The sequence below is a fragment of the Schistocerca gregaria genome, chromosome 4, assembly GCF_023897955.1.
Source record: "Schistocerca gregaria isolate iqSchGreg1 chromosome 4, iqSchGreg1.2, whole genome shotgun sequence".
NCBI lineage: Eukaryota > Metazoa > Arthropoda > Insecta > Orthoptera > Acrididae > Schistocerca > Schistocerca gregaria.
In genome coordinates, this window is record NC_064923.1 from 357,927,463 (window position 1) to 357,951,056 (window position 23,594).

Below are 23,594 nucleotides of genomic sequence, written 5' to 3' on the forward strand. Positions count from 1 at the left end.
CTCAGATTTAATTATAAGTCGGCAAAGTGGATAGGCCTTGAAAAACTGAACACAGATCAATCGAGAAAATAGCAAGACGTTGTATGGAACTATGAAAAAAGAAGCAAAATATACAAGCTGAGTAGTCCATGTGTAAGACAGGTAACATCAAGGAAATTATGAATTGAGGAGCGCCGTGGTCCCGTAGTTAGCGTGAGCAGCTGCGGAACGAGAGGTCCATAGTTCCAGTCATCATCCCTCGAGTGAAAAAATTTTTATTTTCAGACAATTATCAAAGTTCAGGCACTCACACATAATCAACTTCGCTCTCCAAAATACCAGGACATGTGCAGATTTGCTTGGAAATATGCAGGATTTGACGGTCTACACATGGAAAAATTTGAAAATTTTAAAAACATATGTTTTGACAGAGCACAGGGAAAACTGTGGGACTGTGAAACTGTTGCATTCATTTCTTGCAGTTTATGTGACAAACTCTTATGTTTTAATCACTTTTTTGGGAGTGATTATCACATCCACAAGAAAACCTAAATCGGGTAAGGTAGAAGAATCTTTTTACCCATTCGCCAAGTGTACATGTTATGTGGGTCAGCAACATATTCCTGTCATGTGACGCACGTGCCGTCACCAGTGACGTGTAGCATGTATCAGACGTGTTTTCCAGTGGAGGAATCGGTTGACCTATGACCTTGCGATCAAATGTTTTCGGTTCCCATTGGAGAGGCACGTCCTTTCGTCTACTAATCGCACGGTTTTGCGGTCCGGTCGCAAAACACAGACACTAAACTTGTTACAATGAAGAGAGACGTCAATGAACGAACGGATATTTCATGACTTTGCGAAAATAAAGAAAGTAAACTTTTCACTTAAGGTAAGACTTGAACCATGGACCTGTCGTTCCACCGCTGCTCATGCTAACCACGGGACAACGGCCCTCCTGAGCTCAGAATATCCTCGATGTTGCCTATCTTTCGCATGGACTACTCAGTTTGTATATTTTGCTTATTTTTTTCATAGTTCCACACAACTTCTTTCTGTTTTCTCGATTGACCTGTGTTCAGTTTTTCAAGGCCTATCCACTGTGCCAACTTATAACTAAATCTGAAGGGGGTGAGATGGGGAGGTTCCCTTGTAAGAAATATTCTTATCTTTAAGGCACCTGCTGAAGCGTTTGAACTTCTGTAAACTAGATTTATTTGTGATGGTCATCTATTTCGCCTCCACATGGTATCCATTACGTTACCACTAATGATAATATCATGACAACGCTGTTGACATTCAACAATATCGTTTATCACAATAATCTGCTTATTATTGTATTCAACGTATGCAAATCAGAGTCAGAAATTATAAATTCCACGCAGTATATATGAAAACATTCTTCTCAGAGAGAAATATTACTGTACTTATTAACGAACTAATTATATGCTTTCGAGAATCAGTGTTTTGACGATAAAAGCAGCGCTTCTAATGGCGCCATCTTGTTTGACTTAAAATACTCTTTAAAGAAAACTAACTGCTTAAGCATACAAGGGTGTATGATCTGCAGGAAAGCACATTTGTCACAAAGAAGAGGGAGAAAGTGGACTTAGAGCTGCCGATTCAATAATTACCCATGGTTGAGAGTGGACTTCACTGGAAAGAATTCGTGTGTAGAAGCACTGAAACCAACGGTCACTGATTTCAGAAAACAAACATATTTTATAGACAAATTAACTTCACACACGGCTAACGTTTCATTAAACACAAGTAGGTAAGGTAGTTTGATTTTGTTTCCAAAATTTCTTGAAGTATGTCATATTTTCGTATTGCACCACTTACAATAAAGTAAACCCTGTTTTTTAATTGACAAGGCATTCCACTTATTTTACATTTTGACTGTTACGACATACGTTTTATATAAAACTTACATTTTATATCAAAACCAACAGTAAGAAATAACTACAAGCTATGTAGTGCACACTGCAGTAGTTATAGCAAAAAAAATCCGTTCAAGAAGAGCACAACAATAAAGACAAATTACGGGCAGGCAGAATCGAACTGAGGGCAGTAGCTGCACTGGGTAAGATATAATGGGTGGGAAAGAGGAATGTGTAAAAACACAAGCAATAAAGAGAGTGGGGTGAGTGATTTAGAAACGAAGAGAGACAGAAGGATAACTGGGAGAAGAGGGAAGCATTTGCTTTACTGTTTGTCAGAGAGAAACTGGCCATGCGTGTTAATTTTACGTGTGTAAAACGTGAGGCTGATAAAAGAACGTGTTTCAGCTTTTGCTTAAGCACTGAATTGTGCACACAGGGCAGGGTAGCTTGTTGCAGAGGCTGACATCAGCAAAAAGAGGAAACGTTTATGAATTTTTTTGTTTGTTTTATGAAAGTGTACAGTTAGAATACCAGATAAATTAGAGTTTGTGATTCGATAACAATGAGATAATAGATGGTTAATCTCTGAAGCTACATACTGGAAAGCATAAGCACTGTGGATTCGATGAAGCAGATATAGAGTGCAATAGCCATGTAAAATATCTGGTCGCAGTCATTTTGGCTAGGCATCTGCAGCACTGACATGGTCAAACACAGGTGTTGTGGGATGTAAAGTCCACAAGAATTCATGGTTACTTCAATAAACCTTTCCTTTCCAAGATGGACTGTGGCAGAATGACTTACTTCACAAGTTTATGTCCTGTGAATATATACTCCAAAACGTTGGGAGGACTCAGCGGAAGTCTTCCTACACGAGGCGCCAGTATTTTCTGCCCACATAAGGTCCTTAACCAAAGTCACACCCAAGTTATTAACTGTTTCCTGGTATGTTGATCGGATACCGTCGAGAATAATAAGGGATAATTGTACCCGTGAGTTAGAAATAATTAGTTTTTTTATCGGATACTGAAATTACTTTTGACAGGTTCCCAATTAGTTTAACACAAAAGTTTTGTATCCGTCTGACCACGGAGGACAGATAGTTATTCATTTGGACGCTGGCAGTATTGGTCTCTCCAAGTCTGGCCTTAAAAGTGACGCTACAGGCTGTCGGCATAGATACAGTATTTACAGAGAAACAACACCGGCGTTACGTCGTTGATGCACAAGGAGAACAATAGTGGGTGAAGGACGAAGCACTGTTTCGTTTCTAAGAGCACATGTTCACGTGACGAGTTTTCATTCCCACAGACAACGCAGTTCTGTTTTTTTTTTTTTTTTTTTTTTTTTTTCTTCAAGCAACTTTTAAGCCACTTCAGCGCATTATCTGAAAATTCTGGCTGGCGAGTTTTTCCTGACAGCATATCAAAGTTTACGGAATGAAATGCTTTGCTGAAATCTAGTAGAGGTTGTATCAATATTACGGCCTCAGTGTTGTCTGTGGCATATTTCAGGATGTAATTTATCATATATAGTGCAATGTTTGTTCTTTGGCGCTACCGTAAAGTGGACTCTTCTATGTGATACAAGTTAAATCTGCTTAAGTATTCTGTCATTTGTAAGTGAACAATTTATCTGAGAGCTTTGAATACTGTGGATAAGATGCTAGTTGGGTGGTAATTAGAAGGTAAGCAGGAGGTTAAAATTAAAGCAATACAGAGGTGTACTGACCGTACTTCTGCCCAAGTACCATTCACGAAAGCAGCAGCAACGGTCGAATATGATCCTGGTACACAATGTATCCTCCATCACACACAGTACGGTGACTTACAGAGTACAGATGCACACTGCCTGACACAGAAAGTGGTGCACTCAGAAGACATCTACATCTACATACATACTCCGCAATCCACCATACGTTGCGTGGCGGAGGATACCTCGTACCACAACTGGCATCTTCTCTCCCTGTTCCACTCCCCAACAGAACGAGGGAAAAATGACTGCCTATATGCCTCTGTACGAGCCCTAAGCTCTCTTATCTTTATGGTCTTTCCGCGAAATGTAAGTTGGCGGCAGTAAAACAGTACTGCAATCAGCCTCAAATGCTCGTTCTCTAAATTTTCTCAGTAGCGATTCACGAAAACAACGCCTCCTTTCCTCTAGAGACTCCCACCCGAGTTCCTGAAGCATTTCCGTAACACTCGCGTTATGATCAAACCTACCAGTAACAAATCTTTCATCCCGCCTCTGAATTGCTTCTAGGTCCTCCCTCAATCCGACCTGATAGGGATCCCAAACGCTAGAGCACTACTCAAGAATAGGTCGTATTAGTGTAATAGGTAATAGTAATAGGTTGTCAATGTATCTTCGTACATTTACACACAACTGGCGGGTATGTAAGTGATAAGTGTTCTGGTTACCAGTGACAAGTAGAATGGCCACGAGAGCGCATTAGTGTTGTTCATGTTTGACGTTGTTACCAGGCCTGGTACTGTGTATAACGGGCGTGACTAGCGTCAAATGTTGAGTGATCACTGTCAACGACACGGAGACGCTCCGGACTCGTGTGAGACAACATTGTCAGCACCTGAGAAGTCTGAAACGGGCCTCCATGTGCGTCTCCATTCGGCTGGCTGGTCGAAATGCGCAACGTCCATTATGTAGAGCATTCATATGTGACACCAGCCTGACGTGGGACTGATTCGGTACGTGAGGGGTGGCATATCCGTCGTCAAGATTCCAGCCGACCACGTCTATCTACCACAAGGGATGATCGCTATATTGTACGTGTGCACCAAGTACATCTGTGTCTTCCATCCGCGAACAGGTGTTGAACTCCCAGCAACACTCTCTGCTATCCTGCACCACTGGTCAGAGACTAGCAACAACTGGACTACAGAACTGTCGTCCCGTGCATAGGCTATCGTTAACAACACAATAGAAACACCGGTGATTAGACTGTGCCGTGACTGGGAAGCATAGACTGCTGATAAATAGCGTCGCATTGTATTCAACGATAATTCCCTCTTCTTCATTACGCTGGATAACCGAAGACGGCGGATATGACAGAGACCTGGGACATATCCCATTCCTCCAGTCTGTTGCGGAGGCTCATCAGTGTTCTTTCTGGCGTCATGGTGCCGTGAGTCACCGGGTATGTTCTCACGTCACGACTGGTAGTGACTGAGAAACTCTGACAGCACAACGGTACGTAACGGACATCCTGTGTAGTGATGTGTGACCTCCCATGTGACAGTTTCAGCAGGTCATTGCTCATGTATACATAGTACTTGTCACTATGAACTGCCTGGGTGACGTTAACGTACTCTCTAGCCAGCAAGATGCCCAGGTCTGTCCCCAATAGGAGAAGTTTAGGACCATATCAGACGTCAGCTGCGTCCCAGTGTCAGTATCCAAAATATCAAGGACCAGTTACAACAGTTCTGGACCAGCTTGCCTGAAAAGAGGATAAAGCAGCCTTATCACACTCCTCCCAACAGAATCAATTCGTGCATCCAGCCAGAGATGGTGCATCATCATACTGATAAGTAGGCTGATTCTGCCAAGTTCTGTGTAAATTCTACTTGACACTGTAATCACCGTTATAACATCACATACCCTCTCAGCCCGTCAAGTTTCATTTTGTTATCTCCTCCCCTTCTGTGTGTTTTATTTTTCTGTCGGACATAGTAGGTGCAGACAGATCAAGATGTGTTGTCTCCATCTCAGACTATCGGCGGTTACTCTCAAACGGCTACACCCAACTCCTTAATTCTTTCTTCACTTCCTTTGAAGCTTCCGGGCACATAAGCCCGTTGACCTAGTAGACAGTGTCGGAAGTTCCATGCGGGTTTTCGCGGATGATGCTGTAGTATACAGAGAAGTTGAATCATTAGAAAATTGTAGCGAAATGCAGGAAGATCTGCAGCGTATAGGCACTTGGTGCAGGGAGTGGCAACTGACCCTTAACACAGACAAATGTAATGTATTGCGAATACATAGAAAGAAGGATCCTTTATTGTATGATTATATGATAGCGGAAGAAACACTGGTAGCAGTTACTTCTGTAAAATACCTGGGAGTATGCGTGCGGAACTTTTTGAAGTGGAGTGATCATATAAAATTAATTGTTGGTAAGGCGGGTACCAGGTTGAGATTCATTGGGAGTCCTTAGAAAATGTAGTCCACCAACAAAGGAGGTGGCTTACAAAACACTTGTTCGACCTATACTTGAGTATTGCTCGTCAGTGTGGGATCCATACCAGATCGGATTGACGGAGGAGATAGAGAAGATCCAAAGAATAGCGGCGCGTTTCGTCACAGGATTATTTGGTAACCGTGATAGCGTTACGGAGATGTTTAGCAAACTCAAGTGGCACACTCTGCATGAGAGGCGCTCTACATCGCGGTGTAGCTTGCTCGCCAGGTTTCGAGAGGATGCGTTTCTCGATGAGGTATCGAATATATTGCTTCCCCCTACTTATACCTCCAGAGGAGATCACGAATGTAAAATCAGAGAGATTCGAGCGCGTACGGAGGCTTTCAGACAATCGTTCTTCCCGCGAACCATACGCGACTGGAACAGAAAAGGGAGGTAATGATAGTGGCACGTAAAGTGCCCTCCGCCACACACCGTTGGGTGGCTTGCGGAGTATAAATGTAGATGTAGATGTAGATTCCATGTACAAAACATTTTCCAAGCGTTTCCTCTCCGATTGCGGGAGATATCTTCAAAGGTAAAGCGGCGAACTGCAACCAAAACTCGAGGGAGCCCCAAATATATGGGCAAAGTAGAGGGCACCACAGTCCGTCACATGAAGTCGACTACGATATTATTCCTGGTAATGCCACCATCCTCTATAGAAAGAAATCGATCGACGTTCTTAGGGTGCAACGTTGACATCAAAATTTTATTTTATTTATCATCTTACTCTTTTCTGTCACAATTATTACGGTATATATAAATCTCAATAGCCTCTCTGTACACAAGAGCATAGTAATATGATGTTTTCAGTACGATGCCCGTCTCAGTGAATTTTACTTCATGATCACCCTCTTGCAAAAAATTGTTCCTATGCGGCCGATTTATCCTTACGTCCTCACTCGGCAATTTCCATTGTATCATTTAACCAGAAGGGTGTAGACATTTCTTTTCGTGGTACAAGTATAAACCAATCCGCAACCGCATGGAATTTTATATACAACCGGTGTAGATAAGGGCAGTCGAATATCTCTTGCCGGTTTTAAACATAATCTCCACGGTGAGTCGGAAGATAGTTTCGATACCATACTTCCTCAACACTGTCCCAAGACGATCTGTAAACTTACTGTTGAACGGAAGGAACATTTTCTCCTTTGGCGACCTGATTGCCTCCCTAGGGTGAAGTGCTCGATCTACACTGCTGAGCCTGAACGTTACGCTCACCGACCTACTATAGATATAAACCCGTCCATGCGGCCGGCCAGTGTGGCCGAGCGGTTCTAGGCGCTACAGTCTGGAACAGCGCGACCGCTACGATAGCAGGTTCTAATCCTGCTTCGGGCATGGATGTGTGTGATATCCTTAGGTTAGTTAGGTTTAAGTAGTTATAAGTTCTAGGAGACTGATGACCTCAGATGTTAAGTCCCATAGCGCTCAAAGCCATTTGAACCGTCCTTGCGATAGCAACGTCACCTGGCAAGGAAAGACTGCTAGTCAGACATACGCACGGTGCATAAAGTATGTCACCGTCCTATCCGTGTGTATAATGTGGATGGCGCGAGCAGTCTATCTGAGTTTGGCCGAGGGCAGATTGTGATGGCCCAGAGGCTGGAAGCGACCATGACTTGTCGATTGTTCGTGGAGTGATGTGGTGAGGGCATTCAATACGTGGCAAAACCAAGGTGAAACCACACAATGCACCGAACACTGTTAATGATGGACCTCTGCAGCCGACGACCCATGCATGTGCCAATGTCAACATCATGAGATCGGCAACCATGACTGAAATGGGCACATGACCGTCGCCACTGGGTGTTGGCGCAGTGATGAATCCCGATACCTTCTTCATCATGGCGAAGGGAAGGCGCGAATCCGTCGTTTTCCAGGAGAACAGCTCCTTGACACCTGCACTGCAGCACAAAGACAAGCTGGCAGCGGCTCCATTATGCCCTGTGAACATTCACGTGGGCATACATGGGTCCAGTGGAGCTCGGGCAAGGCACCATGATGGCCAAGGTGTAGCGTGCACTGGTTGCAGACCACGGACACTCCTTCAAGACGATCATGTTTACCGACGGCAGCAGCATTTTTCAACAGGGTAATGCTCCATTTCAGATCGATTCCGTATTCCTGGATTTCCGGAAGGCTTTTGACACTTTACCACACAAGCGGCTCGTAGTGAAATTGCGGGCTTATGGAATATCGTCTCAGTTATGTGACTGGATTTACGATTTCCTGTCAGAGAGGTCACAGTTCGCAGTAACTGACGGAAAGTCATCGAGTAAAACAGAAGCGATTTCAGGCGTTCCCCAAGGTAGTTTTATAGGCCCTTTGCTGTTCCTTGTCTATATAAACGATTTGGGGGACAATCTGAGCAGCCGTCTTCGGTTGTTTGCAGATGACGCTGTCATTTATCGACTAATGAAGTCATCAGAAGATCAAAACAAACTGCAAAACGATTTAGCAAAAATATCTGAACGGTGCGAAAAGTGGCAGTTGATCCTAAATAACAAAAAGTGTGAGGTCATCCACATGAGTGCTAAAAGGAACTCGTTAAACTTCGGTTACACGATAAATCAGTCTAATCTAAAAGCCGTAAATTCAACTAAATACCTAGGTATTACAATGACAAACAACTTAAACTGGAATGAACACATAGAAAATATTGTGGGGAAGCCTAACCAAGGCTGCGTTTTATTGGCAGAACACTTAGAAAATGTAACAGACCTACTAAGGAGACTGCTTACAGTACGCTTGTCCGTCCTCTTTTAGAGTACTGCTGCGCGGTGTGGGATCCTTACCAAATAGGACTTACGAAGTACATCGAAAACATTCAAAGAAAGGCAGCACGTTTTGTATTATCGCGAAATATGGGAGAGTCACAGAAATTATATAGGATTTGGGCTGGATATCATTAAAAGAAAGGCGTATTTCGTTGCTACTGAATTTTCTCACGAAATTCCAATCACCAACTTTCTCCTCCGAATGCGAAAATATTTTGTTGACACCGACCTACATAGGGCGGAATGATCACCACGATAAAATAAGGGAAATCAGAGCTCGTGCGAAAAGATATACCCCCTCCCCGGAATTTAGGAGAAACAGGTGACTTGTGTGTGCAGATGTGGTGCCAGAAAACTCCCTCCAGTGACCTACAAAGGCCTATTGTCTTCCATGCCACGACGCGTCGCCGCTGTTACCCGACCAAAGGGGGACACTAACCGCCTATTAGGTAAGTGGTCATAATGTTATGGGCTGATCAGTGTACGTCCTCGTTAGAATAACCATTTTCCTTGAATGTCCATCACAGATGTTCAACCTCATCTTCTAAATAAATCAGCTCACAAATTTTGTACGCCCTGTCTACTAACGTTTTAATCACACCTCGTTTTTGTCTCGGGTGGTGGTTGGACTCTTTTACGCGTGGCTTTTTTATATACTCTATGGCCCAACGTCTCGTCTTCTCGTTTGATAACAGACATATCCAAAAAATTCAGTTGGGCACTATTTTCCGTCACCTTAGCAAACTGGATTATCGGATTGGTACTGTTGAGATGTATTAGAAAGGCATACAATTCCTCTGCACCATTGTTTATACTAGGACAGTATCACCGACATAGCGGTAACACCTAGGTGCTTTATTCTTCGTTATAATCGCCATACATGTTTCAGTTATGTGCCAAAATTACAACACAGCTGTCCAAGCTTTGTTGCATGTAACGAAACTCACTCTCTGTAGCGGGCTATTAACAGACGTACCGAGGTACCTCCTCTTTCCCAGGTGACTCGTACTCGCGACACAAGACGTCCGTCCCTGGCCGGGGTCCGCCGCTGCAGGCAGCACTCTCTGCCGGCGGCTGCTGACCTCGTCGGTACGCTTTACTGTAGACGCCAGGCGATGCGTGAGCGCGACGCAAGCTCGCCACATTCCACAGGCATCCGCCGCCTGTAATCTGCCGCCAGCAGACACTCCAAAATACGACAGGCCGTTTCACGGCGTCTGTGGACGTCCGTGAACGTGATCAGTTTCCTGCCAGTGATTTACGAGAAGCTTACACCATCTACATCTACATGGATATTCTGCTTAACTGTGCGGCAGAGGGTTCCTGGAACAACCACCACAATGGCTTCAAATGGCTCTGAGCAATATGGGACTTAGCATCTATGGTCATCAGTCCCCTTGACCTTAGAACTACTTAAACCTAACTAACCTAAGGACAGCACACAACACCCAGTAATCACGAGGCAGAGAAAATCCCTGACCCCGCCGGGAATCGAACCCGAGAACCCGGACCGTCATAATAATTCTTTATTGTTACACTCACGAACACCACGCGGAAAAAACGAACGCTTCTATCTTTCTGTGCGACCTCTGATTTCCCTTATTTTATTATGATGATCGTTTCTCTCCACGCAGGTCAGCGCCAACTAAATATTCTCGCATTCGGAGGAGAAAGTCGGTGACTGAAATTTTGTGATGAGATCCTGCCGCAACGAGAAACGCCTTTGTTTTCACGATGACCACACCAAATCCTGTTTCATGTTCGTGACATTCTCGCCAATATTTCTCGACAATACTAAACGTCCTTTAACTTTCTCGATGTACTCCGTTAACCCTATCTGGGAAGGTTCAAAAAATGGTTCAAATGCCTCTGAACACTAAAGGACTTAACTTCTGAGGTCATCAGTCCCCTAGAACTTAGAACTACTTAAACCTGACTAACCTAAGGACATCACACACATCCATGCCCGAGGCAGGATTCGAACCTGCGACCGTAACGGACGCGCGATTCCAGACTGAAGCGCCTAGAACGGCTCGGCCACTTCGGCTGGCTGTCTGGCAATGATCCCACACCGCGCAGCAGTACTCCACAAGAGGGCGGGAAAAAAGAGTTCAAATATGTGTGAAATCTTATGTGACTTAACTGCTACAGTTATCAGTCCCTAAGCTTACACACTACTTAACCTATATTGTCTTAAGGACAAACACACACACACACACACACACACACACACACACACACGCCCGAGGGAGGAGTCGAACCTCCGCCAGAATCAACCGCACAGTCCATGACTGCAGCGCCTTAAAGAGGACGGACAAGCTTAGTTTAGACAGTCTCTTTAATAGACCTGTTGAATCTTCTAAGTGATCAGCCAACAAAACACAGTCTTTGGTTCGCCTTCCCCACAACATTTTCCATGTGTTCCTTCCAATTTAAATTGTTCGTAATTGTAATTCCTAGGTATTAACTAGTATTTACGGTCTCTAGATTTGACTGATTTATCATGTAACCGTAGTTTAACGACTCCTTTTAGCATTCATGTGGATGACCTATGGACCTTGCCGTTGGTGGGGAGGCTTGCGTGCCTCAGCGATACAGATAGCCGTACCGTAGGTGCAACCACAACGGAGGGGTATCTGTTGAGAGGCCAGACAAACGTGTGGTTCCTGAAGAGGGGCAGCAGCCCTTTCAGTAGTTGCAAGGGCAACAGTCTGGATGATTGACTGATCTGGCCTTGTAACAATAACCAAAACGGCCTTGCTGTGCTGGTACTGCGAACGGCTGAAAGCAAGAGGAAACTACGGCCGTAATTTTTTCCGACGGCATGCAGCTTTACTGTATGATTAAATGATGATGGCGTCCTCTTGGGTAAAATATTCCGGAGGTAAAATAATCCCCCATTCGGATCTCCGGGCGGGGACTACTCAAGAGGATGTCGTTATCAGGAGAAAGAAAACTGGCGTTCTACGGATCGGAGTGTGGAATGTCGGATCCCCTTAATCGGGCAGGTAGGTTAGAAAATTTCAAAAGGGAAATGGATAGGTTAAAGTTAGATATAGTGGGAATTAGTGAAGTTCAGTGGCAGGAGGAACAAGAATTCCGGTCAGGTGACTACAGGGTTATAAACCCAAAATCAAATAGGGGTAATGCAGGAGTAGGTTTAATAATGAATAGGAAAATAGGAATGTGGGTAAGCTACTACAGACAGCATAGTGAACGCATTATTGTGGCCAAGATAGATACGAAGCCCACACCTACTACAGTAGTTCAAGTTTATATGACAACTAGCACTGCAGATGACGAAGAAATGGAAGAAATGTATGATCAAATAAAAGAAATTATTCAGATAGCGAAGGGAGATGAAAATTTATTAGTCATGGGCGACTGGAATTCGGTAGTAGGAAAAGGGAAAGAAGGAAACGTAGTAGGTGAATATGGACTGGGCAAAGAAATGAAAGAGGAAGCCGCCTGGTAGAATTTTGTACAGAGCACAACTTAATCATAGCTAACACTTGGTTCAAGAATCATAAAAGAAGGCTGTATACATGGAAGAAGCCTGGTGATACTAAAAGGTATCAGATAGATTATATAATGGTAAGACAAAGATTTAGGAACCAGGTTTTAAATTGTAAGACATTTCCAGGGGCAGATGTGGACTCTGACCACAATCTATTGGTTATGACCTGTAGATTAAAACTGAAGAAACTGCAAAAAGGAGGGAACTTAAGGAGATATGACCTGGATAAACTGAAAGAACCAGAGGTTGTACAGAGTTTCAGGGAGAGCGTAAGGGAACAATTGACAGGAATGGGGGAAAGAAATACAGTAGCAGAAGAATGGGTAGCTTTGAGGGATGAAGTAGTGAAGAAAGCAGATAATCAAGTAGGTAAAAAGACGAGGGCTAGTAGGATCCTTGGGTAACAGAATAAATATTGAATTTAATTGATGAAAGGAGAAAATATAAAAATGCAGTAAATGAAGCAGGCAAAAAGGAATACAAACGTCTCAAAAATGAGATCGACAGGAAGTGCAAAATGGCTAAGCAGGGATGGCTAGAGGACAAATGTAAAGATGTAGAGGCTTATCTGACTAGGGGTAAGATAGATACTGTCTACAGGAAAATTAAAGAGACCTTTGGAGAAAAGAGAACCACTTGTATGAACATCAAGAGCTCAGATGGAAACCCAGCTCTAAGCAAAGAAGGAAAGCAGAAAGGTGGAAGGAGTATATAGAGGGTCTATACAAGGGCGATGTACTTGAGGACAATATTATGGAATTGGAAGAGGATGTAGATGAAATCGGAGATACGATACTGCGTGTAGAGTTTGACAGAGCACTGAAAGACCTGAGTCGAAACAAGGCCCCCGGAGTAGACAACATTCCATTGGAACTACTGACGGTATTGGAGAGCCAGTCCTGACAAAACTCTACTATCTGGTGAGCAAGATGTATGAGACAGTCGAAATACCCTCAAACGTCAAGAAGAATATAATAATTCCAATCCCAAAGAAAGCAGGTGTTGACAGATGTGAAAATTACCGAACTATCAGTTTAATAAGTCACAGCTGCAAAATACTAACACGAATTCTTTACAGGCGAATGGAAAAACTAGTAGTAGCCGACCTCGGGGAAGATCAGTTTGGATTCTGTAGAAATGTTGGAACACGTAAGGCAATACTGACCCTACGACTTATCTTAGAAGCTACATTAAGGAAGGGCAAACCTACGTTTCTAGCATTTGTAGACTTAAAGCTTTTGACAATGTTGACTGGAATACTCTCTTTCAAATTCTGAAGGTGGCAGGGGTAAAATATAGGGAGCGAAAGGCTGTTTACAATTTGTACAGAAACCAGATGGCAGTTATAAGAGTCGAGGGACATGAAAGGGAAGCAGTTGTTGGGAAGGGAGTGAGACAGGTTTGTAGCCTCTCCCCGATGCTGTTCAATCTGTATAGTGAGCAAGCAGTAACGGAAACAAAAGAAAAATTTGGAGTAGGTATTAAAATCCATGGAGAAGAAATAAAAACTTTGAGGTTCGCCGATGACATCGTAATTCTGTCAGAGACAGCAAAGGACTTGGAAGAGCAGTTGAACGGAATGGATGGTGTCTATAACGGAGGATATAAGATGAACATCAACAAAATCAAAACGAGGATAATGGAATGTAGTCGAATTAAGTCGGGTGCTGCTGAGGGAATTAGATTAGGAAATGACACACTTAAAGTAGTAAAGGAGTTTTGCTATTTGGAGAGCAAAATAACTGATGATGGTCGAAGCAGAGAGGATATAAAACGTAGACTGGCAATGGTAAGGAAAGCGTTTCTGAAGAAGAGGAATTTGCTAACATCGAGTATAGGTTTAAGTGTCAGGAAGTCATTTCTGAAAGTATTTGCATGGAGTGTAGCCATGTATCGAAGTGAAACATGGACGATAAATAGTTTGGACAAGAAGAGAATAGAAGCTTTCGAAATGTGGTGCTACAGAAGAATGCTGAAGATAAGATGGGTAGATCACATAACTAATGAGGAAATATTGAATAGGATTGGGGAGAAGAAAAGTTTGTGGCACAACTTGACCAGAAGAAGGGATCGGTTGGTAGGATATGTTCTGAGGCATCAAGGGATCACCAATTTAGTATTGGAGGGCAGTGTGGAGGGTAAAAATCGTAGAGGGAGACCAAGAGATGAATACACTAAGCAGATTCAGAAGGATGTAGGTTGCACTAGGTACTGGGAGATGAAGAAGCTTGCACAGGATAGAGTAGCATGGAGAGCTGCATAAAACCATTCTCAGGACTGAAGACCACAACAGCAACGTGGATGACCTCACACTTTTGATAGTTTAAGGTCAATTTCCAATTTTCGCACCATAAAGATATATTTTCTAATTCGTTTTGCAATTTACTTTCAGGTGTTGATGACTTTACTAGGCGGTAAAGGACGCCCTCATCTGAAAACAACCTAAGACAGTCTGCTCAGACAGTCTCCTAAATCGTTTGCATGGATAAGGAACAGCAGATGGCCTGTAACACTACCTTACAGGACTCCAGAAATAATTCTATTTTGTAAATCCGTGTTGACTGTGTTAATAGAGAGTTCTCTTCGAGGTAATTGATAATGTTCGAATACATGTTCCAAAATCCTGCTGTATATCGACGTCGATGATATGAACCTGTAATTTATTGAATTACTCCTATTGCTTTCTTTGAGTGTTAATATGACTTGTGAAATTTTACAGTCTTTGGGTACGGGTCTTTCCTCAAGCGAGAGGTTGTGTATGATTGCTAAGTATGGAGCTAATGCATCAGCATACTCTGAAAGGAACCTAACTCGTATACAGTCAGGATCGGAGGACTTGCTTTTATTAAGTGATAAGTTACTACACTACTCCAAGGATATTTACTTCTAAGTCATTCATGTCGGCAGCTGTTCTTCATTCGAATTCTGGCGTACTTACTTCGTCTTCTTTGGCGAAGGAATTTCGGAAGGATGTGTTTAGCAACTCTCCATTTCTATCGCGCAGAGAAGGCAACCACTAAAACTGAACTGTCACGTTGTAAATAGCCCGCGGAAGTTTGTAACGCAGTTCCCGTGTGATCTACGGAGGGAACACGAGAATGAGTTTTTATTGTCGGAGAGTGTTGCGTAAACCAAGTTAGATTGACCTGAGGAGTTTTTCGTGTCAGTAACTGAAGAAGTCAGTCATTGTTGAAAATTCTTGAGTATCTCTCGGGGCACAGCGCAAATTTGAAACTAGTATGTAGCCAACGAATAGTGTACAGGGTATCTGGAGAAGGTTCATACGATTTCTCAAGACCAAATCTCCTAGATGAATAGAGATAGAAACTTGGGGAAGACTGTAGCTTATGCACAAGACTAAACGGTTTTTATTTGCAGAAGAACTATCTGATTTTCCAGGCTTTTTTCATTTACGTACATACAATACTATCCAAGTATACATTGTACAGTTATTACGTTTAGAATCAAAATTTTCATTTTCCTTTGACAGATCTTCAGTGCATCCTTCACGACAGACATCTGGACCATAGTATAACTCACTTGGTGTTGTTGAATGGGAATTTGGATTGAAGAGGGAGGCGTGCTAGGGTAGTCCATGTAGTTGTATAAAGCCACTGTGCCAGGATGACGCAGTGCTTAGAGCGCCTGGCTCGTAAGCAGGAGACCCAGTTTCGAATCCCGGCTTTGGTACAAATTTAGACTGGTTGCTTCAGTATGCATGTTACATTGATAGATGTTGCAGACTTGAAAAGCTCTCTGGAATCATATAGTTTCATTTGATAGTCCAACTCCTTTAAAAAGTTTGCAAGTAGATATGGAGTCGCTGCGCGTGTGGCACAGAAAACGGTGGGAGTGGAAACTGGCTGGATGTTGTGTGGACGTAAACACTTAACATGTTTTAAACACATTTGTTGACAACAGAATTCAATAAATCAGAAGCTATGAGTAAAAGTAAAAAACATGAAAATGATCGAACCCCGTCTACAAGTATGCATTAACATAATATATAGCGTAGAATGCCAAACGGTAATATTCCTGCTCTTGAAAAATAGTTTTATCTTTACAATAAGAAGGTTTGCACAAAACATCAGACAACCATTCCACTAATACAAGCTGGAAGGAATGTCAAGAAGAATACAATAGCAGGGATCTGTTTCAGGACACAGAATCCAAGAGCCGACATACCAATGCCCCAAAACTTATACAAAAACACCTACTCAACAAGAGATCATGATACACTGATAAATAAGGTTCACGGAACCAGTCTGCATCAAACCTGGTCACAGGACCGACTAAATCCGACCACAAATTGAACAAGTTCAAAACACAGAACTTAGAAAGATAAATCGCAAAGCACAAATGACGATAAAATAATACACACACTCAAGATTTAATTAGCACAGAATGTTCTCGTACTAAAATTTATTTCAGACAGCAACACAAGGGCTTGAACCAGATTCACCGTTCATCTACATCTACATCTACATTTATACTCCGCAGGCCACCCGACGGTGTGTGGCGAGGGCACTTTACGTGCCACTGTCTTTACCTCCCTTTCCTGTTCCAGTCGCGTGTGGTTCGCGGGAAGAACGACTGTCTGAAAGCTTCCGTGCGCGCTCGAATCTCTCTAATTTTATATTCGTGACCTCCACGGGAGGTATAAGTAGGGGGAAGCAATCAATATATTCGATACCTCATCCAAAAACGCACCCTCTAGAAACCTGGACAGCAAGCTACACCGCGATGCAGAGCGCCTCTCTTGCAGAGACTGCGACTTAAGTTTGCTAAACGTCTCCGCATCGCTATCACGCTTACCAAACAACCCTGTGACGAAACGTGCAGCTCTTCTTTGGAGCTTCAATATCTCCTCTCTCAACCAGACCTGGTACGGATCCCACAATGATGAGCAATACTCAAATATAGGTCGAACGAGTGTTGTGTAAGCCACCTCCTTTGTTGATGGACTACGTTTTCTAAGGACTCTCCCAATGAATCTCAAGCTGGCACACGCCTTACCAACAATTAATTTTATATGATAATTCCACTTCAAATCGTTCCATACGCATACTCCCAGATATTTTACAAAAGTAACTGCTACCAGTGTTTGTTCCACTATCATATAATCATACAATAAAGAATCCTTCTTTCTATGTATTCGCAATACATTACATTTGTCTACGTTAAGGGTCACTTGCCACTCCCTGTACCAAGTGCCTATCCGCAGCAGATCTTCCTGCATTTCGCTGCAATTTTCTGATACTGCAACTTCTCTGTATACGACAGCATCATCCGCGAAAACCCGCATGGAACTTCGACACTATCTACTAGGTCATTTATATATATTGTGAAAAACAATGGTCCCATAACACTCACCTGTGGCACGCCAGAGGTTACTTTAATGTCTGTAGACGTCTCTCCATTGAGAACAACATGCTGTGTTCTGTTTGCTAAAGACTCTTCAATCCAGCCACACAGCTGGTCTGATATTCCGTAGGCTCTTACTTTGTTTATCAGGCGACAGTAAGGAACTGTATCGGACACCTTCCGGAAGTCAAGGAAAATGGCATCTACCTGGGAGCCCGTCTCTAATACACTCCTGGAAATGGAAAAAAGAACACATTGACACCGGTGTGTCAGACCCACCATACTTGCTCCGGACACTGCGAGAGGGCTGTACAAGCAATGATCACACGCACGGTACAGCGGACACACCAGGAACCGCGGTGTTGGCCGTCGAATGGCGCTAGCTGCACAGCATTTGTGCACCGCCGCCGTCAGTGTCAGCCAGTTTGCCGTGGCATACGGAGCTCCATCGCAGTCTTTAACACTGGTAGCATGCCGCGACAGCGTGGACGTGAACCGTATGTGCAGTTGACGGACTTTGAGCGAGGGCGTATAGTGGGCATGCGGGAGGCCGGGTGGTCGTATGCGTGTTTGGCGCCGTACAGGTGAGCGCCACAATCAGGACTGCATACGACCGAGGCACACAGGGCCAACACCCGGCATCATGGTGTGGGGAGCGATCTCCTACACTGGCCGTACACCTCTGGTGATCGTCGAGGGGACACTGAATAGTTCACGGTACATCCAAACCGTCATCGAACGCATCGTTCTACCATTCCTAGACCGGCAAGGGAACTTGCTGTTCCAACAGGACAATGCACGTCCGCATGTATCCCGTGCCACCCAACGTGCTCTAGAAGGTGTAAGTCAACTACCCTGGCCAACAAGATCTCCGGATCTGTCCCCCACTGAGCATGTTTGGGACTGGATGAAGCGTCGTCTCACGCGGTCTGCACGTCCAGCACGAACGCTGGTCCAACTGAGGCGCCAGGTGGAAATGGCATGGCAAGCCGTTCCACAGGACTACATCCAGCATCTCTACGATCGTCTCCATGGGAGAATAGCAGCCTGCATTGCTGCGAAAGGTGGATATACACTGTACTAGTGCCGACATTGTGCATGCTCTGTTGCCTGTGTCTATGTGCCTGTGGTTCTTTCAGTGTGATCATGTGATGTATCTGACCCCAGGAATGTGTCAATAAAGTTTCCCCTTCCTGGGACAATGAATTCACGGTGTTCTTATTTCAATTTCCAGGAGTGTATATTCTGGGTCTCATGAACAAATAAAGCGAGTTGGGTCCCAGACGATCGCTGTTTCCGGAATCCATGTTGATTCCTACGGAGTAGATTCTGGGTTACTGTTATGGCAGTATAAACACCTAGCACAATCTAAGCAGAAACACAGCCAAATACAGGTGTTCGTAAAAGTGAAGTTTTACGCCAAGCACAACTGGAACAACATTCCTTTGTGCCCCACCATCCAGAAACACAAACCCAGCTCCTTGGATCTTGCCAGCGCGACCTTACCACTGTTCGGCTTCAGAATAGCAGTATATGCATCCATTCATGTCTTTGAACTTTATTCCTAAAACAAAACAAAAACATAGCTTCTCAGACTGAAATTTTTACTAGTATTTTAATACAAAATTCTTTGATAGTGAAGTCTATGCACTAAGAATATTTAACATCTCGGTATGTTGGTAACGCCAGGTAGCGGGCGCTCTGTATGAAAATCACTGACTGTGCTGTGTGCAGTCTGTGGCTGGTTGGCATTTTTGGAATATTAACTTGTGTAGTGTTGGGCAGTTGGATGTGAACAGCGCGTAGCGTTGCGCCGTTGGAGGTGAGCCGCCAGCAGTGGTGGATGTGGGGAGAGAGCGGACTATCTGGACGGGTGTCCGTCAGAAAAAGGAAATTTGTAAGACTGGATATCATTAACTGATATATATATATATATATATATATGATACCTTTGGAACATTATTAAGATAAAAACATTGTTTTTTCTCTATCAAAATCTTTCATTTGCTAACTATGCCTATCAGTAGATAGTGCCTTCCGTAGTTAGAATCTTTTATTTAACTTTCAGTATTGGCGCTCGCTGTATTGCAGTAGGTAACGAAGATTTTTGTAAGGTAATTAATTCATGAAACGTATAGGTTATTGCTAGTCATGACCATTCTTTTGTAGGGATTATTGAAAGTCAGATTGTGTTGCGCTAAAAAAATATTGTGTGTCAGTTTAGTGATGATCAGAACTAGTAAAGAGAGAAATGTCTGAGTACGTTCTGTTTTAGTCAGCTGTCTCTGTATCAAATGACTTAGAAGTTTACCAGCACAGTAATTTATAATTTTTCTAATGGGACGTTTCACTCTTTCACGCTACTGCCCGGATCTCGCACCTTCCGACTTCCACCTGGTTTGACCCACTGAACAACGCACTCTGCAGGGAGCAGTTGCAGCAATAAGTGGATAGTGGGGAGGTTTTGATGGAGCAAAACGTTGGCTCCAACGCCGACCAGTACATGGTACGCATCCTGGCCTTCCCAGTAAGGCTGCGAAAAACGGTGGCACTGAACGGAGATTATGTAGACTCTCCTGGCGTATTAGTATATCAGACTGTTAGGTTTCCAACCGGATCAAACTGTCATCTGAGCACAATATTTCAGCGGTCCACCTGGCCGCCATCATCAGGTGAGAAAAGCTACGCTGCTCTCGCGTAGATCGTTCAACTCGTCAGTAAATTTGATAAACTTCGCAAGAAGAAAGGCAAGCTGCTGAGTGCCCTCGCCTTTCTACTGAGATGTCGTGACGAAGGTATTATACAAAAATTTACCAGATTTGTCTATTACGTAAATACAAAAGCGGCCAATAGTATTAAGAGGCGAGCTAGTTTGGCCTTAGAGAAAGTATCCGTTTTACTCGTAGACGATTGAATATTATATCCAAAGATTTATTTTGTCTTCACTTGGAGATTTCTTCACTGCTATCTACAATATCTTGAGAGTGGGCTGAACTCTCTTCCTGGGCTTTATCGGATTGGGTGCACATTAGAGCTTCTAGTAGGCAGTGCTCTAAAAAAATGGTTCAAATGGCTCTAAGCACTATGCGACTTAACATCAGAGGTCATCAGTCCCCTAGAACTTTGAACTGCTTAAACCTAACTAACCTAAGAACATCACACACACCCATTCCCGAGGCAGGATTCGAACCTGCGATCGTAGCAGTTGCGCTGTTCCGGACCTAAGCGCCTAGAACCGCTCGGTCACAACGACTGGCGGCAGTGCTCTAAATTTCAATGTCTTTGTCGTCAACACTTGATATCGGGAAATGATACATGTTCACGAACTGTGATTAATCTTACAAGCAAAGAACTGGATGATGTCACTCTTTCAGTGTTGGAAAAAGGTTTAAACTTCGCACCCACACCTAGATGTATTCCCACCATGGAATTCATTTCTTGTGTTGAACAAGCTGTGTTCCGTCTTCCGGAGAACAGGCGGAAGAGATTAGACCGAAGGTTTCTCACCTTTTGCGTCGGGCTCGGCCCCACAAGGTACCATTCCTTCAGCTGAACGAGCAGCCATTCGGTCTATTAAAGAGGACCCTGAATTGTTAATTTTTACCAACAGACAGCGGTAATGCTACCGTTTTAATCTCAAAGGCAGATTATGTGAATAAGATGTATGATTTATTTAAGGATCCGTCATATCGCATAGTACAGAAGGATCCCACGGATCGCATAAAACGGACTACGATTTCACTTCTGAAGAAGAGTTCCTTACCTGAGGACACCATCAAAAAACTACGTTCTGGTGTGGACGTTCCACCTAGATTGTACGGTCTGCCAAAGATCCATAAGGATGGGGTCCCATTGCGCCCTGTTGTTTCTAATTTGGGTGCACCAAATTACAACTTGGCAAAATATTTAGCGTCGCCTCTCAGCCCTCATGTGGGTAAATGTGATCACCAAATTTCAAACTCCATGGATTTTATTCAGCGTTTGAAGTTGCTTCGTCTTGGTCCCTCTGATTTACTTGTTAGATTTGATGTGGTGTCACTTTTTACTCGAGTCCCTCTTGAAGAGTCATTGATTTTCAGTAATGAAAAACTTGATACGGAAATGACGAAGTTCTGCCGTCATGTTCTGACGTCCACCTATTTTTTATTTGATGATGACAAATATGTTGAACAAACCGACGGAGCCTACCAGGGTGGCCGAGCGGTTCTGGGCACTACAGTCTGGAACCGCGCGACCGCTTCAGTGTGGCTATGGGGAGTCCTTTATCCCCCATAGTCGCTAATCTTTTTATTGAGGACTTTGAGGATATGGCCCTGAAAACATCTTTTTTCAAGCCTTCGTGTTTTCTGAGATATGTTGACGCTATGTTTCTTGTTTGGCCACATGGAATAGACTCTATGCACCGGTTATTGGACCATTTTAATTGTCTTCATCCAAACATCAAAGTCACGACGGAAATTGAAAAGGAGGGAAAGTTACCTTTTTTGGATGTACTAGTTTATAGAAAAGAAGACGCTACTCTTGGATATAGTGTTTACAGGAAAACGACTCATACCGACAGGTATTTACATGCTACTAATTGCCATCCACCTTTTCGACGTACAGGAGTCCTTCGGACCTTGGTTAAACGAGCATATGCAGTCTCGGGTGCTGAGAATTTTCCACAGGAGTTGCAACAACTTAAGGACGAGTTCAATTTTTAATGGCTATACGGACCGACAAATTCGACGTCCTTTGAGATTGGACCTCTACCTGAACCTTCTGAAGACACCTTTACGTCTGTGGCTTTTCCTCCGTATGCTTGGAATATATCCACCAAGATAGGTAGACTTTTGAAGAAATGTGAGATCAGATGTGTTTCTCGTCCGCCAGCTAAGATTCGAGTACTTCTTGGCTCTGTCAAAGATGATTTAGGTTTGAGGAAGCCTGGCGTTTACAAAATACCGTGTGAGTGCGGGAAAATTTACATTGGCCAAACTATTCGTACCGTCAACAGCAGGTGTATTGAACGTCATCGCCATACGCGATTATTACAACCAGATAAATGTGCGGTGGCTGAGAATTTCTTTAAAGAGGGACATAGGATGCTATACAATGAGACACAAGTCGTTGAAAATGCTTCACGGTACTGCGACTGTGTTTTAAAAGAATCTGTCGGAATCACACTAGCAGATAATATCATTAATCGTGATAATGGATACCCGCTAAGTAAAACGTGAAATCCTATTTTATCATAAATGAAGAAACAACGGTATCTGAATTGGCCGACCATGAATAATCATTTGTAACGACATGTCGTTTTCAACAGTATTCACCACCGGAGGGGCTGCAACTCTTTTTGCGCCAGGGGGCAGCAGGAATGGTGCGCTGTTGTACTTCCGATGCATATAAAGGTGCAGTCATCTGCGAATTGAATCAGTTATCGACGAGAGCAGCGTAGCTTTTGTCACCTGATGATGGCGGCCAGGTGGACCGCTGATATGTTGTGCTGAGATGACAGTTTGATCCGTCTGGAAACCCGACAAGAATTTGATGAACGAAGATTATGTTGAAAAATAGAATTTTATAACCAAAAGTGAGAGGGAAAATATGGTATATTGGAATCCTAAACGAAACCAACTCGCTTTTACAAAAAAAAAGTGTCTCATTACTTATTGAACGCTCCTCGTATTACACTGTTCGTCAATTCTCCGAAGGTATTTCGCGCGTCTCATATATCTTGTACACCAGGCGGAAGTAGCCTGCCATTTGCACGTACCTTAAACATTAGCGGCCGTAGCGGCTCTTTTGCAGCACCCCTGAAGTTATCTGTTCGTCTGACAGTCTTGTTCCTTCAAGAACGGAGAGTGCGTGCAGTACTCGGCGCT

The 23,594-nt window shown here is 43.5% G+C and overlaps 1 protein-coding gene across 1 annotated transcript in view; it reads left to right on the forward strand.

The window, feature by feature from the left end:
• Window positions 1-23,594, forward strand: part of LOC126268194 (proton-coupled amino acid transporter-like protein CG1139) — a 1,364,918-nt gene that overhangs the window by 256,883 nt on the left and 1,084,441 nt on the right. The window lies entirely within an intron of this gene.